This window comes from Pinus tabuliformis, chromosome 1_1 (genome assembly GCF_031772625.1).
Source record: "Pinus tabuliformis cultivar Carrire ecotype Pingquan chromosome 1_1, CPIR1, whole genome shotgun sequence".
Taxonomy (NCBI): domain Eukaryota; kingdom Viridiplantae; phylum Streptophyta; class Pinopsida; order Pinales; family Pinaceae; genus Pinus; species Pinus tabuliformis.
Window position 1 is genome coordinate 373,443,734 of NC_142297.1, and position 18,572 is coordinate 373,462,305.

The following is an 18,572-nucleotide window of genomic DNA, read 5'->3' on the forward strand; positions in this document are numbered from 1 at the left end:
AAATCGCGTCACCCATTGTTCTTCTTCCATTCTTGAAAGCTCCTCGAGGGTGCTCCTTGAGGGTTTGAAAAAAAATGGCATTGCCCACCTAGAAATTTTATTTGGTGACTGGTACATGGGAGACAAAATGTGTTAAATAAAGTTATTAAATTGCCATGGTATGTTTTAACAAGCTCTCATATATATATATATATATATATATATATATATATATATATATATATATATATATATATATATATATATATATATATATATATATATATATATATATCTTCTAATGCCTCTCAATGTCTTCCATGGGGAATTTTGATTATGATAAATTTAATAAATAAAATGAAATTTTAAGATGAATTCATGTAGTAGTTATTCAATGGAATGGAATCATTTTTAAATGCTTTGGAAACTTTTTTTCATGATGTTTTCAGATATATATTTTTTCTAGACAGTTCCACCTTTTTTAAAGGGGGAAGAGGCGATAGTCTCTTGTAGTAGTGATTGAATAAAATGTAATCATTCTTAAATTTTTGGAAACCTTTTTCCATGATGTTTTTAGACATTTACCCTTTTTCTAAAAAGTTTCACAACTTTCAAAGTGGCAGGAGGCGATAGTCTCTTGTTGCTCTTTCACAAAAGATGTCATGTCACTCCTTGTCAAAGGGACTACAGTGACACGCTTCAAAATGCCACATTCTACCATGGTTTAAGTCTAGATTTTAAGCCAGTGAGGTGGAAGGGTCTCTAAGCTTGTTTAGGTGTACAATTAAAAATGAACATTTCACTGTCATTCTCATCTTCAAATAAAAGCTCATGGAAGAGCTCAGTCTTCTCCTTTTATCAATCTGATAAATAGTTTACATATGGAAGAGGGTATATCTTGGCTACAAACATGGGCTATAAAGTTTGGGGCGTTATGGGAAAACAATAAAAAGGTCTGTTAACAAATGTATACCCTCCCAATCTCCCCCGAGGAATAGGCCTTGGTGCAAAATGGCTACATGAATCTTCAAAGGAAATTTAGGATGAATATTGTTCTCGCAAGCTGAAATTTCATGAACAAGAGATGGGAAAGGATATTGTTGGGACGTTTAAGAAGAATTTAAAGAAAGATATGTAAGCTCAGAAACCCCAAGGAGAAACCCAAGATAAACATATGAGCTCTAACCCTTGTCCTATGTCATCCAATGTTACTTCTTAACAAAAGTTTGTTATGGGTGTTGGTGGATAAAAAAAAAAGGAGACGAATGCTAATGATAGGGAAGGGAAAGTGAAGATGAGATAGATGAGATCGAAGTTTCCCCTAGACAATGCCATTTCCCCTATCCCCCAAAGTATGTTTCCTCTTCTTAATGAAAGGCATATTACATTAAATATATAAATAATTATAAGCCATGCATTTTGACACCCTTGCACATTCTTTTTTATTAATGAAAAATATTCGACTTACAAGAAAAGATAGCACACTATACTCACACACAATGCAATAAGCAAGCCCCCATCGATGTTATGCACTACTTTAAATGGTTTTAATAGCCTTGGATGGCTCTAACAGTCATATTTGAATGTATATGATGTTAACTAATTTAACCAACAAAACATGCCTTCGACAATGGTAACTAGACTTGCACTCCATTTACTGCATTAAGCAATCAAGTGAGGCTTTAATAATTGTAACCAAACATACAAGTCATTGAACAAGTTAACCAACCTAACATAACTTTAATAGTGATAACCAAAATGTACATGTTACTAATCACTTGACCATTGTGTCATGCCTCTAACATGTGCAATTGAACATAAATGTTGTTGATGGGGTTGACCTATCTAACATATCTCCCACAATTGTAGTCAAACATGCATGTTGATTCGGTTAATCTCTGAGACAATGTTAATCAAAAATACATATTAATATCCAACCTAACATGTCACTAATAGTGACAATGGAATTTGCATGTCAATGGCTAAGCTAATTGACCTTATATGTTGTTCATTGAGATGATTAACACATAGCTCACTAAGCTGGCCAAGTTGAAAAACCATTGGTTTTGTCATTGAACAAACACGCCTTTAATAGACACAACTAAATGTACATGATGTTACACCAGTAAACCATCATGACATGCCTTTAACAATATTAACAAAGTGTGCAAATTCTGGATTTGGAAAACCAAACTAATATACCTATGATAATCATAATTGACCATACATGCTTTCTGTGATCAACCCTTCAAGTTTTCCCTTGCTTTTATACAAATTAAGCATTCCATGCAACTCTCAAATTAACTTTGATACATATACAAATTAAGTTTGTATTTACCAGTTCGATTTGTGTTAAGTGCTTCCACTTTAAAGGTCACAGGATTCATCCAATGGAAATTAAGGTATGTACACATCCATGGATTAAATAGTTAAAGCATTGAATGGAGGGCATCCCTTGTCTCAAAAGCAAGGGGGTCTCATATGTCAACTTGGCAGCTACCTACATTATAACTTAATATTAAATAATATTCTTATTTTTTCAATTAATATGAATGCTTCTAATATTTAATATATTGTTAAGGATATTACCCCTTGACTAATTAGTGCAGTATTTAATATTGGATGAGAGAGTTGTGAGGCTGAAATTTTGGCTACCACGGGTTAAGTTTGGTGTTTGTATTATGTCAATGCAAAATTAGATTTCACACCTTTCCAGGAATCAATCAAAATCATTTACACATACCAATCAAAGCCATTCAATAGATGGTTAAAGAAGAGGTTGGGACGAGTTCACTGTCATATCCATCCAATGGTGTCCAAACTAGAGAAACAAGGGCATGTGTTTGATTTATGGGCTAACATTTGAAAGATTGCTACAAGGAGAGGATTTGGTGTGTTTCCGGGAAAACTAGTGTCTATTCAGATCTGCTAGTCCCACTAAGATGGGTAGCTATCTTAGAAACAAATAATTCAAAGTAACTTGTGTTTTCCTTTATGGGAGATAGATGAGAGAGAAGCAGAGAACACCAACCTTAGTCTTTCGCTGGCTTGTTGCTTGTTTCCTCTCTCGTTTGATAGAGCTTCGCCACACCTTCCTCACTTGTCCCGCTTCAAAGAACACGTGTAGAGTCAAAGCATCAAAATACCATCAAAGCATAGAGATCTATGATACCATAAACAATGTAGAATCAGATGTACACTAACCATACAAATGCATACACAAATACAAGATTCATAAGTACACAAGTATATGGAGGAAAACTCAAATAGCTTTATTGATAGCAGAATTAGAAGAGAGGATTACAACCCAGCTGTCTGATCCAGCATCATCCTCCCAGCATGAAATCCCTCTTGACCTCATGAAAAGCTAGATCACCCAACAATACAATCTTTCACAGAGAAACCAACATCACTTCCTTACAAAATACAAAATTCCAGCCTCTGGATCTCTAGGATGAGGAATCCATTTATAGATATTTGCAGAGAGGTGAGTCAGCTTCTGGGTTTTTGATTAGTGTCATTTCACTGATAGTTCTTGGTTCCACATGGAGATTTCATGATCTCTTACACATCTCTGGGTGAATTCAGAGAGGCAAGTATCATATGAGTAGATTTCATGATCTCTTACACATCTCTGGGTGAATTCAGAGAGGCAAGTATCATATGAGTAGTTTCTAGAAGATTCTTTGAGTTTCCACCTAGCAAACTACCTCTTCCATTTGTTTTCTCTCTCTCATCGTACCCTATAGAAGGGCTTTTTAGTATGCATCGGACCCCTTGTGTGTAACAAGTGAGATGCATCGCACCCTCAGCATGGAGCAGTCTGTATGGTCCAGTTTTGACTAGCTCTGAGTAGTTTTTCAGGGAGAAATTCTGGGAAATGATGTAATCAGTTGACGTTTATCCTTTAGGGTTTGAAACAACACTTTTAGGGGTTTGAGAGCCCTTAGATTATCGACATATGTGATTGGGGTTGTAGTGCCCAAATATGTCTATAACAGTTGCCCCTTAAATCATGAGGTCGTAAATCTTATGATGTCGTGTGAAATGCTTTATCATGAGGATCCGAGGTTTTTCGAACTGGAAGGTGACCTGTAATAAGATACAATACAATACATTATCTTCATAATATTTTCATGATATAGCTGAGGTAGGCATTCCCATGCTCAGCTTTATAAATTCATTCTCATGTAGATAGGATAGACAACCATCTGTGTGGCAGACTTATGATTCTGGTAGAGGCATCATCCCTTAGCTTGGATGGTTATCTGTGCAGCTATGGAGTACATTTGATGTATTTATTTTCCTGAATATTTCGCAGCCCGGATCGATGAAACTAGATCCGGGGTCTTCAAACTCGTTCATTCTTCACCCGATGTACAAGTCGATCCATGTGAAAAAAAATTATGATGTCAAACATGGAAAGACATCACTTGTTTACTACCCAATGATGTAAGCTATTAACAGGCGTGAGAGGAATCACCGATAATGATAATGACCCTCAAGGTACTGTAGTATAATTCACGTGGTGTGAATACATGAGTTGACGTCGAACACCATGCAAAATCTTTCGGTCGAAGGCCATTGATGTAAACCTGTCATCGGAAGTGAGAAACTTTCCTTGAGGCATGCAAGCTTCAAAGTACTGAAAGGGTTGTTCCTAAGTCAACTTCTTGGATAATGAGCTGATGTCGACAAGAAGTGACCTGTCATAGGAGGGCCTTAATGAATCCCACATCTACAACATGGAATGGAGCAAATGATTTTGTGGAGGTGAAAACGATCTCATGACACAAGGTTCAGGGTGGCGGTCATGAAAGAATGGAGCGTGAAGGTATTGTAGTGGATGAGGCGTTAGCTGGGTTGGTGAATTCTCTGAGCGACATCTCTTGAACATATCAGTGACACTAAAATGGATTGGTAGTGCTAACCCCATAAATGGATGGTACGTAGGACCAATGGTGATATGACCGGTGAACGGAATAACCCAACCTGACTCAATCATGGCGATGAAGTGAAAGTGTCATGTTCAAGAGCGACCTACTACCAATAAAGTTCTTCAAGTTTTCTTCCCCTTTTCCCCAGTCATTGCTTACCAGTACCTCTTTATTTTTGTCAAGCTTGAGGAGGATAACATATGCTTGTTCTATAATTTTCCCTTTAGGAAAACCTGTCGCTATATTTTAGCGAGCCTAGCGACAGTGAAACTCGCTCTTTCCCGGATGGACAAGTTTGTCGCTATGGTTTTAACTAGTTTAACGACAAAGATAACTCGGTCCTTTTCATGTTTAGAGAGTTTGAAAAGAGATGGAAAGGAAACTCCAGTAGTCCTTTTTCGTGGTATAATCCCTTAAGTCTGAAAAAGTATAAAATAATACGAAAGGGATGACTTTTCGATACTTTTAGCGAGCCGAACAAGACGAGCACTCAATATTTTTATGTAATGATCCCTCAGGTCCAAAAATATTTAAATATAGAGGAGGGATGGTGCTTCCCTTTACTTTAACGAGCTGGAAAGGCCAGTAGCTTGGCAATCTTTTCATATTTTACGAGTTTAAAAAGAGCTTAAAAGAGACTCAATTTTAAGGAACGAGTGATATTTTCAGGTAGGAACTGGTTCCAGGTAAGTTCAGAACTTTTCAAGCACGACAGTCTAAAAAGGGTGGCTAATAGAATCACTCGTCGCAGCTGTACCTCAAAAGGGTAAACAATCATGTGGAGGCGTATGATTGGCTAAAAGAGTGGAGGTGTCAGTAAGAACATGACCAAGGCTCAAAAGGCTGATAGTAATGCGATCACAAAGGTTATTTAACGAAAGGCGGGTTTATTTTTTAATGAGCTTGAACCTTGTGCCAACATGTTCTCAGTGTTAGGTTTATTTTTTAATGAGCTTGAACTTTGCGGAAACATTGCTCGTACCAGTCATCTTTTAAAGATGTCTCTTATTAGTAGGTTCATTTTTTAATGAGCTTACCCCATGTGAAACTTTTCTCATGAGCCTTTTGTATGTAGGCTAGGAATGACCAACTACAGAACTAAAAGTTAATAAACTACTAAGGTTAGGTAGGATAGTTTCGTACAAAACATTTCCTTTGCTTTGTCAAGCTGCCGACAAAGGTGAATGGTGGATCAAACCAATCACCTAACCTAAGCAGTTTAAGTTAGTAAAATACTACGGGGTTAGAGTTACAATGGTTACTTTTCACTTGCATAAAAAAGGTTTGCATGCCCCCAGGTATAAAGAAAAGTAGAATTTCCAGGTTACCATATGGAAGTCCTTGCATTAAAGCAAGATTTTTTCGTCAGCGTAGCAGACAAAACACTTCCTCGGCTTTGTCCATCGAAATAGACAAACGTGAATGGTGTGAGCCTCGAATCACATAACCATCGAGGAGATCTTGTTTCAGATTGATGCCATATTCTATATGGGCGGGTGTGTCAGACCAATAATATAACCTATGGTGAGGAAATATTTTTCCAGACTGATCCCATATCCTAAATGGACGGGTGTGTCAGATTGGTCATATATCCTTCGAGGAAATCTATCTTTTATCTGGGTTTGCTTGCCAAAGCAAACTAGGGTGCATGCCCCCTGGGTTTCGTCACATTCACCGAATCACTCATGGTCATTAGGTGGACGGACTAGAGGTTGATAAGACATCCCTTGTACAAAGAGACCATTCAAGGATGGCATTTGACTAGTAGCCATGTTTGAACCTGGGAATGAAAGTTGGTCAACACGTTGTACCATTCTGCCTTCATATGGGAAACACATCACCCGAAAGAGTGAGGAAACAATAGCTCCCATGCTGTAAATGTAGTCACACCCAAGGAGTAGATTGTAATCTAGTGGCCCTTGGACTACCATCACGTTCAAATGAACGGTTTTCCTTCTCAAAATTATAGGAAAATTTGGAAGGATCCCTAACGGTCGACTGGTTCCTTTATTGAAGCCTGACAAATTTCAAATCTCAGGCAGAAGCAATGGCGAACCAAGCACTTTCCAAGTAGTTGAGGAAATGATACTCATGGAAGCCCCTTCATCTATGATAGTGCCAACCATGATCATTCTGTAAACTTGTACTATGATTCGGAATGGTACATTAGATGGAAGGTGGGGTCCTACTAGTAGATTCCAATCAAAGGAAACAACTAGATTGCTTGGAGGAGGGACCAAATAAACGGCTGGATGAATCTCTTGAAATTGGGAACTTCCCTCTTGTGGTAGAGGAATGGGTAGATTTCCCCCATGTTCATCAGACTATGTGTTAACAAAAAGAATTTGAACGGTGTCATTCTCATTCTCTTTGGAGACTGTATCATTTGAAGGTGGACCTTCTAAAGACAAGAGTGGGTCGACTACCATCTCGAACTGATGACTTTGGTCCGGTGTGGACTGAGAGGGCTTATCTTGAATGATATGCATTTTGACTGGCAATAGAGGTATGTCAGTCAGATTTTCAACTAGCGATGGACTTGGCAAGAGTTTCTTGTATCTAGGTGGAAGTTGCTGCAATGAAACAAGATGGTTATCCAAGACTCTTTTAGCTTTTTCCAGAAAAGGACAATGGTGAAGGGCATGATCACCTTCACACAACCTACAAGGAAATTCAGATCTTCCTTTTTGTCCATTAACTTCATTTTCACTAGTTGATGGTGTACTCTCAACATGATCGATAGAGGTTGAAGACAGTGGATTGTGCAAGCGGGGAGAGCAGTCTCTCCAGATCCACGGGATGCAAGGAAAATCTCGATGATAGTGGTTTCCTTTGCAAATGACAGATGGAGATTTGGGTTTGGAAGGTGCAGTGTGTGGATTTTTTCCCGATGATGCATGGTTGCCCCCTTGCGCGACTGGCTTCTTCTTCTTCTTCTCCTTCCCTTTCTTCTTTTTCTCAGCTACTTGGTTTTTAGTATCACTAGTTTCACCAAGTGAAGAGGATGAAGGAGAGGGATAAACAAACAAAATAGAAGGTGGGGGAGCAACTCTAGTATCATCTGGTTATTGATTTTATTGCTAAGGAATTACAGTGTTTTGAATGATAGAGGTCAAGAATAGCCATATTGGCAGGCCAATTGTGAGTCCTAGAAGGGACAATGTAACCATGTATGGAGCACCAATATCTTCCCAAGAAGAGAAAGGACTAGGATTTCCCCCAAGGGGAAATCCTTGATTGGTGGACTCCATTATCTCAACCTAAGACCCATGAGGGAACAATGATGTTATTCCAAATTAAATAAATTTTATGACGCTTTGACATAACTTGTTTTTCAATTTTTAAGAGTCGAGAAAAAGCTAAAGGTGACCCAAGTCACCTTCGATTTTTAATGAGCCTGGAGTGACAAGTGCTCAGATGGACCTTTTCTTTTAAGGAGTCGAAAATGAACGAAAGTGACTACTCTAGAAATCTAGACAGAGAGATTACCAAACCAATCGCAAAACTAGAATATACACCTCAATGGTAAATTATAGAGAAATTACCGAGGACTTTACGTACGGCAATCAATATTCCTGAATGCTATGTTCAGTGCATTGTGATTGATAGGGCGGTAGACATGGCTTCTTAAGGATAAAGGATATCAGCCTATTGTGGTCTCCCAATATATACTCGACAGTACGTGGGAGCATAATTCTGTATTGGTAGTTGTTGTATCAAAGAGGAGGAATCACCCAACCTATGATGAAAACGATAGTTACCAGGCTTTATGACGACGGAATACATCTCTAGCCTAGACTTCTAGATGTTGTGCATTAGGTTCCAAAGCGTTTTTATGTTCATTGAGGTTTATTTTATAGTTGATCTTTCTTAAGAATTTTTCCTTTCAAGGTTCACCATGTGATGTAGATGTACTCTAAAATGATAAATAGTCATTTATTTTCTTTCAGCAATGAAAATCCTAGCTACTAAGGAATGAAGAGTAATATTCTTTCAAAACAGTGCAGAGAGCACACACTAAATGCACTTTTCCTAGATCAATTTCTACATGCAGTCTAAATGCAAATGCACATGCATGTATTGGTTTTTCTGCTTCCTTAATGTGTGAATGCCAAAAAGGAAAATAAGTTCAGATCTGAACTACTTTCTTCAAAGTGACACTTTAGCAATTTCTTTTCAAAAACGAAAGGAAGACTAAGACGAAACTTTCAATTTGAATGGAAAACTGCTTTCGACACTTCAAAGAATTGAAAATTCAAATCAGATACAATGGCAAAAGCACAATAGACTATCTAAAAGAGGAATACTTTACGACACTCTTTTTCTTGACTGAAAACGATAGTTGCGACACTTTTGAATCAAAAGACAACAGTTCGATTAAGCTACTTTTGGCAAAGGAGGACTGCAAATGATGAAAAATACATAAAAACATTCACAATTCCTTATCAATGGAGGCTGAATAATGTAAAGGAAGAAGGCTTCAACAGTTATATACTGATCATAGGCTGCAAAACTACTGAATAGAGTTGAAAACAATGAAGAAAAAACCAAAATATGGAGAGAGAAACAGTCTCATTCAATCATCGCACCTGTCTTTAAGGGAAACAAGGATGCATCCCACCTGCAGCACACGAGAGGTGTGATGCGTCTAGACTGCCAATGAGAGACAGTGCGATGGTCCAGGGACAAGACTGAGCTTGGTTTTTACCCACAATTTGTAGCTAAGTTCAGGGATTTAGGCTGAGCTTATGATAGACAGTAAACACAAAGTATAGAGGTATGATCTAATGAGGTTATTGAGCTACCACCAGGGCACTTAGGATGTTTGCAAGTCAGATGTTCAGTTCATAAACCAACCCGGAGATTGACGGAAGCAGTGTTGATCTACTTTGCAGTTGCATAGAAAAAGTAGTTCGAAGGCTAGCTAGCTTAATTTCAGGTTCCGTCTGTAGTTTATAAACCAAACAACAGTAACAAACAAACAAACTATTCACTCCCCAGTGGAGTCGCCATTTTGTTTCTGGGAAAAGTAGTGTCTATTCAAATTTGCTAGTCCCACTAAGATGGGTAGCTATCTTAGAAACAAACAATTCAAAGTAACTTGTGTTTTCCTTTATGGGAGATAGATGAGAGAGAAGCAGAGAGCACCAACCTTAGTCTTTCACTTGGCTCCTTGCTTGTTTCCTCTCTCCTTTGATAGAGCTTCGCCACTCTTTTCTCACTTGTCCCGCTTCAAAGAACACATGTAGAGTCAAAGCAGAAAAATACCATCAAAGCATAGAGATCTATGATACCATAAACAATGTAGAGTCAAATGTACACTAACCATACAAATGCATACACAAATACAAGATTTATAAGTACACAAGTATATGGAGGAAAGCTCAAATAGCTTTATTGATAGTAGAAGTAGAAGAGAGGATTACAACCTAGTTGTCTGATCTAGCATCATCCTCGCAGCATGAAAGCCCTCTTCACCTCATGAAAAGCTAGATCACCCAACAATACAATGTTTCACAGAGAAACCAACAGCACTTCCTTAAAAAATACAAAATTCCAGCCTCTGGATCTCTAGGGTGAGGGATCCATTTATAGATATTTGCAGAGACGTGAGTCAGCTTCTGGATTTCTGATTAGTGTCATTTCACTGATAGTTCTTGGTTCCACTTGGAGATTTCATGATCTCTTACTCATCTCTGGGTGAATTCAGAGAGGCAAGTGTCATATGAGTAGTTTCTAGAAGATTCTTTGAGTTTCCACCTAGAAAACTGCATCTACCATTTGTCTGCTCTCGCTCATCGCACCCTACAGAAGGGCTTTTCAGTATTCATCGCACCCCTTGTGTGTAACAGGTGAGATGCATCGCACGTCAGCATGGAGCAGTCTGTATGGTCCAGTTTTGACCAGTTCTGAGTAGTTTTTCATGGAGAACTTATGGGAAATGATGTAATTAGTTGACCTTGATCCTTTAGGGTTTGAAACAACACTTTTATGGATGTGAGAGCTCTTGGTTTATCGACATATGTGATTGGGGTTTTAGTGACCAAATATGTCTATAACAGGTGGGAGTCCTTATTATGAAAAGGCCCTACACCTCTTCATTTATTTCTTAAGGTAGGCTTGAAATAAGTGATTATAGATATATGATACATACAATATGAAAACCACTCACAACACAACAATATTGAACATTTGCATGAGACATAACTTAATTTATTTTCAATATATTTTTGCTTTAAAAAAGGCAAGATATGCTACTGTGATGTAATAAAATGATTCGCCAATATTGGGCACCAAACAAATGACTTGGACCATAGATGTTATGTACGATGACAATCATCCACTATAAGCTATGATAATTAGCCAGTCTGACTCCCCTCATTTATGGTCACTCATTGAACATGCGCATGAAATTTGAGATCGTTGGACATGGTTAACATGCTTTGGTTAACACAATCTAGTATGGTGTGAGAGCCTTGCCTACAATGCAAGCTTTCTAATGCCCTTTACAACAGCATTGCTTCACAAAAGGAATTTGACATTGATTCATAATTTTGCCTTTGTATATGAGAAAGAAAATAAATGTTACTTCTTCCTTATCCAAGATAATGCTCTTGATTACAAATTGAACAATGTTTCATGACATTGCCTTTCTCTCTTTGTGTGAACTTGCTCAATTAGCATCTAGATACCTTGTGAAACAAAACTCAATGTATGTTTTGTATTTGGTATTGTGTCAATTATTCAATTTTTATGTCCTAATATTGTGTTAATGGCCTTTGAATGCATGGTCCGTATTGAATTAGAATTTTGACATGGAAAATCCCAATTTTACAATTTTGGCAATCAGAGGCACAATGTTGGGACAATGTGTAACCATCTTGGTGGACAATGGGGCAAACAAATTTTTTATTGATGCACAGTTGGTGGAGTGTAGAGGCATTTATAGATTGATATATATTGTGAGCAACATGGGCGAGAGAGGATTCCCATGCTTCACCTGATTTGTCTTCTTGATTGTTGGTTCTATATGTTGAGGATATGGTTGATGTTTTGATATTGAAGTCCAAATCCTTCCTTGACCCTTTAGCCAAAGAGGTGTCTCCTAAAGTATCTCCAATAATATCCTATGAAGAGTCATAACATTTAACCTAGAATTATGGCCCACCACGATCATATAATAATTAATTGAAATAGCACTAAACCCCAATTTAGGGATTGGGTGAATCATATGGTGGGACTATGCTAGTGGGAACCCTAAATAAATGACTTGAAAACCCCTTGATTTTCTACCTTTATGTCATTCATCTCCAAGATTTCTTGTTGGATACACATGTCCTAGAAAACATGACAAGGAGGATGAGAGGAAGTTGACAAGGACATTAGGTTGTCCTAGAACATCATAAAGTGCATCCACATGGATGAACATGGAATGAGAATTAAGGCCATAAAGTATACTAGAGTGTTAGACAAATAGGATGCATCAAAATATTTTTGGAGTGTCCCAAAGGGCAATATACAATTCTTATCTCCTCTAAAATACAATATACATTTATTGTGGTGATAGTAACCACAAGATTCTTAGAACTAGTGGTATAGTGTTTGGTCATGAATGAATATGTGGAAAATAAATCTAAAGCTTTCAACTCACTGGCATAAAATAGTTCATGGGGTGGAATCAAAATTTCAAGGGACATGTCAAGAATCTCTGGTAAAATGGGGTTAGTAGCCAAAGGATACCATTCAAATAATTTAAGGAGAGTAGCGAATATTTAAAGGAGGCCAACTCAAGAAACCATAAGCAAGAAAAGGGGGAAGGTATCTAACAAATATGGTTAGAGTAGGCATCAAAATCCCCATCCTTGAATCAAATGGTGGTTTACACAAGGCTCATGAGAGAATATGGGATGGGGGGTAGATTGACATGGTTAGAAAATGAGAGAAGGGTTTTATCTACTAAAGGAATATAGGATGGAGGTTATGTCTAAGTTCAGGAAGGCCTTTAGCTTTTTTGACAAGGATGGAGGTGGATGTATCACAACAAAGGAGCTTGGGATAGTAATGAATTCTTTGGGTCGAACCCCCAATATATATTGGAAATGGTCCAAATGTTTTATATTCAATAATCTATTGCCAAATACAATAAATCACAAAAGTGTAGTTCTAATCTGCCTGTAAATTGAACATATTAAATACACCATTCCAAATTGATTTTAATAAGGAGAATCAAAGAAATAGATGATTTTGATCATCCATCACCTAGATACAGAGTAAACAACAACCAAGACCACTCTATCCTTTACTACACAAATTGTCCCATGCCAAGATGAAGCCGAAAAGATACATTTATTGATATTCTTGGGCAGAGTGAAAATATGAAGCCAATATATAGAGATGCTATGAAGGACTACTCAAACAAGAGTCAACTTGCCTGCTAGGGAGAGCCTCTTGTGTGCCCATGATAAAAGTATACAGTGGATTTTCTGTATAATTCAGCTCCAATCCTTAATTCCATAACAATTAGGTTGGAGCGTAAATCTAAGATATTTAAAATCTGCATCCAATGCAGTGGAGATAACACCAAAACTATGATAAATCTCCAGTACCAATGCATCATCTAGGTAAGAATAAATCATATGAGATTTAATATTATTCATAAGGAGTCCAAAGATCGATTAAAAGAGATCAATCTACCAAATAGTAACACATCATCGATAAATCAAAGGAGTAACTATGACTTGTCTGCCTACACACATGCATCCAAAATTACGTTTAATCCATCTACCTCCACACTTGCAACCAAAATTACCGCCCTTGTGAATTTTGTGACTAATTCTTCAAAAATCCAATCCTTTATCCTAAATGTCTTCTTCTCACAAAAGTTGTCATAGATATTTTGAAGTAGGCATATTGTCTACTAACGAATATTCTGTAATTTGCCTCCACCATCCTTGTTGAAATTATGGTGTAGAGTTGCAACTACTCATGAAGTTTTAATCAAAATCATAAGACACAAGCCTACTCTACTGCTCTCCGGAAGTTAATTCACAATTTAGAACCAAAATTTCATACATGCAATAAGAAATAACACACATGCACACAAAACTTTTCCTAAGGAAAACAATATGCTAAAAACCCCAATGTTTGTTTGTATTAATATGATCAATAGAAATGTATTGCAATTTATTTTCTCAACTGAGCACAACCTACAAATGAATAACTTGTCTCTCTGCTCAATAAGAAGCTCTAAGCCAGACATAGTGAATTTCTACCTCTGCTTGAGCCCATATTTCCTTGCACAATTCCTTGAGAAATTAGGCCCCTATTATTTAGGAATTTTTACAAAATGGATTGCAAAATTCCCAAGGTTGATCATCTGACTGTATGCAACACCTATACACTCAAGGTTAGTCTACAGTTGATGTTACAATGCCTTGGAATCTCCACCACAACTGGGGAACTCGAATTCTCCACACATTAGCTATTTTGTGTTGATTGATTAATTATCTGGATGATCACTGAGTTTGACTGAAGTCCCACTGCACAATTGGCCTTCCACTAGTTCCTCAAGTAGTTGGAACTAGTTTAACTGAAAATAACTTGAGATAACTAACTTTGATTGCTACAAATTAACAGTCATACATGCTTAACTGAACTATAACCCCTCCAACTTGAATTTACTGTGTAAACTAGGTGACACAAGCCATGTCACGCAAGTTAACTGCATCCAAGCTAGCTGTTGGTGTGGAAATTCATTTTTTCTCAGTTTAATCAAGGAAAAATCAAATTGAGAATTTCTTGCTACATTTTTTAAGAATCCCTCTCTGCAAGAAAGGGATTATCAACCACCCCTACCCTACACCTAAGGAATTCGAACTTCCCTCTTGATAAAGATTTTGTCAAAATGTCAACATCTTACTCCTCTATTAGAATGGAGTGTAGCAATATCATCTGCCTCTACACACAGTGTCATAAATGGTGATATTGGATATCTATATGATTCGATTGATCATGAAATATAAGATTGTTGGGTCCCTATAATACTAGTGATTACCCCATTACTATTGTAGTTATACCCCTTATTTATATTGTTGTGCCCCTATTACCCCCATATTGTTATTTCTGTGCCCCATAGAATCCCTCTATTGTTATTTTTGTGGCTTTATATTATTATTGTTAGGTCGGCTGGATTATATTGTGACTCCTTAGACTCCTATATATAGAAAGGAGGTTTTGTCATTTGTATCATCGAATAATTGTTCATTTATGTAATGTAAAGGAGGTTTCCCCCTCGAAGAGGCTGAATTCTAAGGCGTTGATCTATCTTTTCTATCTTTTCTTGAGCTGGTTTCATAACATTTGGTATCGGAGCTTTGGATTCTAGGGTTTCGCTGCTCCAAACAGGTCATCGTGGAATTTTCGCTATAACTTTTTTTTCTGTAACGTTTCAGAAGTTGCAAAACAAACCCATTTGAGATGAAATCGTGCTAAACCTTGGGTCCGAATTTCAGATCTTTTCGCGCGATATTTGCGGAGATATGCTCTGAGGAAGTTGGTCTTTTTATAGAGTCTTGAATTACATTCAAAACAGGTGACCTAGGGAAAATCATCATAACTTTCTCTCTGGGGATCGGATTGAAATTTCGTAAGAAGGTACAAAAAGAGGACGGACTGTAGTTTATTGTATATCTTTTTCAGAATCAAAGGTCGAAAATTGTACACGTGGCACTTCATACAAGTTCACTCTTCTGGAAAGGTCTATAATCAGGTCATCTTGGGAGATTATGCATAACTCTTTCTTGGAGAATCCAATTTGGATTAGACTGGTGGCATTGGAAAGACGACACAGAGAGCTACTACAGGTCACAATTTCAGAACTAGATGATTGGAAAGTACAGAGATACATCAGAGGCAATATCAAGCTCCTACAAAGTGAAAAAAGGTGTGTAGATTTTTTTAAATTTTTGCTTAAGCTTGGTTTGAAAATTTATTTTGAAGGAATTCAAAGAGAATAGTAGAGCATTATTATCGGTAACTGATGCCCCGAGGAAAGAAAATGCAAACACCTAGTAAGGAACCTGAAATCTCTAGCGTGACTCATGAAGAAGAGGAAGAAATGCAACATGATATATCAAAATTACAAGACCAAGTGCAACAACTGTCCCTTGCACAAAAAGGAACAGAATCTAAGATGGATGGTTTAAAGAAAGATGTAGAAGCTAAGATGGATGGTTTAAAGAAAGGTTTAGAAGCTAAGATGGATTGTTTAAAGAAAGGCATAGAAGCTAAGATGGATGGCATGGAAGCTAAGGTGAATGGCATGGACGCTAAAATTGATGGCATGGATGATAAGATGGAAGAATTGAAGATAAATATGAATACGTTGCTACAAGAAATGGTCACTAAGGGTGAAAGAGTAGTAAAGGAAACTCATGATGAGAACAAAAGAAATGTTAATCATGATTCCATAGACTCTAATGTTGGATCGAAGACTCACCATGTTCCAAAAATCGATATGAGGAAGTTTGATGGCAAGGATCCCGCCACATGGATATTACAGATGGAGCAATTCTTCGATCTCAATAATGTGAAAAACACACAAAAGGTACGTATGGAAACTTTATATTTGGAACCAAATCAGTTTGTATGGTATCAATGGCTTTGTTCTCGTAAACAGTTTATCACTTGGGCAATTTTTACGGAAGAATTGATAGCACATTATGAGGATACAAAAAGCAACACTTTTTTTAGCCAATTGATAAGTCTCAAACAAAAGGGTTCAATAATGGATCACATTGAGGAGTTCCAAAAATTGAACATAAGGGTAAAATATATTCCAGAGGAGCATAGGATTGATGTGTTCATAGGGTCTTTAAAGGATAATATCCAACATGATGTGCGCCTTTGGGAACCTGATTCATTAGAGAAGGCATTCAGGTTAGCAAGAAAAATGGAAAGCAAAATTATGGCAACTAGGAAGCATACCATTCACAACTATAAAGACGGAAGTGTTGTTGCCCATAGTCTTCCACAACCTACAAGGTTGACACCACAAAATTGGAAGAAAAAAGAGCAAAAGGGCTTTGTTACAATTGTGATAGCAAATACACAAAAGGTCATAAGTGTGCTGAGAAGAAATTATTCTACATAGATTGTGAAGAGGAAGAAGAAAAGGAGCAAGAAAGGTCAAAAGAAGAGGATATATTCCAGGAACAAAGTCTAGATGAAGAACAAATAAATACGACCATATCTTGTAATGCATTGGCAGGAATTACCACTCCTCAAACCATCAAGATAGAAGGACAAATCAAGAAGAAAAAGGTAATAGTGTTGATTGATTCAGGAAGCACCCACAATTTTATTCATTGTAGGGTAGCAAAAGAATTGAATTGCTTCCTATATCCAGCACCAGAGTGTCAAGTGATGATTGCAAATGGAGGAACAATAAATTGTTCTGGAAAGTGCCATAATATCAAGCTATCCATGGGAGAATATGTATTGACTAGCCCAATGCTTTCCATTCCAATGGGAGGTGCTGATGTTGTACTAGGAGTCCAATGGCTACAATCCTTGGGTACAATAGCTTTTAATTTTCAAGAACTTTTCATGAAATTTTCTGTGGAAGGAAAGGAAGTTGAATTAAGGGGTATTGCAGGGAAACCAGGAAAGATAATCAGCTCTAATGGCATGACAAAGCTTCTAAAAAAGGAGCAAAGAGGTGTAATTGCACAATTATGTTCGCTAGATGTTTCCACATTGGAATCATCTATTTCTCCATATCTCCAAAAAGTCTTGGACAATCATTCCAAGGTATTTGAGACTCCCAAAGGTCTCCCACCTATGCATGATCATGATCATGCTATTCATCTGATTCCAGGAAGTGTTCCTCCAAACATCAGGCCGTACAGATATCCATATGTCCAAAAAAGTGAAATTGAACGTATGGTTGCAGAAATGCTAGAGGCTGGTATAATTCAACGGAGTCAAAGTTCTTTCTCAGCTCCAGTAGTATTGGTGCACAAGAAGGATGGATCATGGCGCATGTGTCCAGATTATAGGGAGCTCAACAAGCTCACTATTAAAGATAAGTTCCCCATTCCTGTCATTGATGAATTACTGGATGAATTGCATGGATCAATTTACTTCACCAAGTTGGATCTTCGTTCGGGATATCATCAAATTAGAATGAAGATTGAAGACATTCCGAAAACGGAATTTAGAACTCATGAGGGTCATTATGAATTTTTGGTCATGCCTTTTGGCCTTACCAATGCACCTTCAACATTTCAAGGTTTGATGAATTCAATTTTCAAACCATTCCTTAGAAAATTTGTGTTAGTATTTTTTGATGATATACTAATCTACAGCAAGTCTTGGAAGGATCATGTTGAACATGTTGACAAGGTGCTACAACTATTGGAGGAGAAACAATTATATGCAAAAAGATCCAAATGTTTCTTTGGAGTCCAGGAGGTGGAATATTTGGTTCATATTGTATCTCATGAAGGAGTTAAGGTAGACCCTAGCAAAATTAAAGCCATTAAGGAATGGAAAATCCCCACATCCATAAAGCATCTGCGAGGATTTCTTGGGTTGACAGGGTATTATCACAAGTTCGTTAAGAATTATGGGAGAATAGCAGCACCTCTAACAACA